We start from the raw sequence: 1,787 nt of genomic DNA, 5'->3' as shown, positions 1-1,787 counted from the left end.
TTCTCGCCAGAATTCAACCCTCGTTCAACTGTTCCGCCGTCATCTGGTCTCAGGCCGACCCACGGTGTTCAACCCATCGTGCGTTCATCGGTAGTCGATCTCCGGTTTCACAAGCGGGCTGCTCGACGGTGCTGGATGCTAATCATCATTGCTCGTGTACCGTCGCCAATCGGCGACAACGCTGTTGCTTCATGCAGTGTCGGAGAAATCATCACGTTTGGAATTTTAATGACCCTCGCCACCCCATTCACGCATACCTTCGCCAGTTACCGGATCAGGCCTGCTTGTTCGACAGTACGGTGACGATCATCGACGCGGTCATCTCTCGCCGTGCTCCCATTGTCGGGCGCTACTTCCACCTCTGGCAAGCTTGCGCGGTCGTACTGCTGGCGATCGCGCTGTGGGAGCGTCACCACTGGGTCTCCCAGCGTGCGGTGCGGAACATGGCTCTGGCGATGCTTCGGAACTCATCGTTCAGCTCGGAGGTGATGGAGCGTCTATTTCAAGCATCGCAAGCAACGAACCGGCGTTCGCTGGATCCAGTACAAGCGAACGTTCCAGAGTGAATGGATCGTCGACGAGCAAGACACTCCCGAGAGTCATCCTCCGATTCCTCCGGAGCTTGTCTTCGAACCGTCCGCTCCAGCAATGTCGCTGAAGCGGCTCACCTGGGTACCCGCCGGTGAGGATTGAAACGATTCGATCGTCGCCTGGGATGCAGCTTCGACGTGGCGCAACTGTTTGTTGGCGACCCTTCACCTCCACCCGTTTACAACATGACATTTTATCCGTGCAATTATTCCTCCATCTGTCGATGGGGGCTGCAACGCCCCACATGCAGGTTATCGTATTTTACCGCAGTAGATCCCTTCGTCTGTTGCCGCGGGCTGCGACGCCCCACGATCAGTTCTTCTTCCGGCGACTTGGACCATCTGAAAGCGTAGATCTTGTTTTTGCTCGGGAAGGTAACCGTACAGTAGTCCTCCGCATGACAGGCTGAATACCGCTTCCATCTGCAAATCCTTTAATGACGGTTCAAATCCGTCTCTAGCTTTTTAAAATTAAAGGAAAGAGTGGGATTTGAGCCCACGGTATTATAACATACTTCAGTTTTCAAGACTGACACCTTAAACCACTCGATCACCTATCCATTTAAGAAAAAATTAAGATTATCGTCTTTTTTTTAATCTACAACCATTAAAAGGTTTTGTTGTTTTATCTATTAGATATCTTATCTTATTTTTTTTAACGATTCAACGTAGCCAGCCCACTTGACCTTGAACTCTCGCATCGGTTACTCAGATTCTGTCTACACCGGGATTCGATCGTCCAAAATTGCTTCAACCTCGTATTCGCCAGTCGATGGTTCTTGCATTCAGCTGTACCCGGGTAGTACTTCTTCGTCAAAGTCGAGGCGATGTTCCATATCCACTTCCGGCGTCAAACGAACTGTCGGTCTATCCTCGGATTCCGTCACCGGTTTCAGGTGAGACACATGTACTACTGGGTAAAACGATACCTTCGACGGTCGGGGAGCTCGAGCTCGTTGGCGAACCCCTCAACCTTCGCCTTGATTCGGAATTGACTATGCCACAGGTGGGCGAGTTTCCTCACCAATCCTGGTCTCACTCGCTCCATGTACAGCCACGCACGACTTCCGACATCGAAGAGTTCGTCGCTCGAGCTTGGGTTGGATCCTCGACTTGTGTCTGACTTGCTCCTGACTTGCTCGACGCTTCCTTTCGTTCTCGTCGAAGTGAGCAACGTTCCACTCTACTCATCGTCTT

The 1,787-nt window shown here is 51.8% G+C and overlaps 1 non-coding gene across 1 annotated transcript; it reads right to left on the bottom strand.

Annotated features, from left to right (window-relative positions):
- Positions 1-1,065: 1,065 nt before the first annotated feature.
- On the bottom strand, positions 1,066-1,150 carry PITG_29994. Its single transcript has one exon. It is a non-coding gene; the product is annotated as a tRNA-Ser (tRNA).
- Between the last annotated feature and the right edge of the window lie 637 nt (positions 1,151-1,787).

Source organism: Phytophthora infestans, genomic scaffold, assembly GCF_000142945.1.
Source record: "Phytophthora infestans T30-4 supercont1.62 genomic scaffold, whole genome shotgun sequence".
Taxonomy (NCBI): Eukaryota; Oomycota; class Peronosporomycetes; order Peronosporales; family Peronosporaceae; genus Phytophthora; species Phytophthora infestans.
This window is presented reverse-complemented; position numbering and strand designations above follow the sequence as displayed.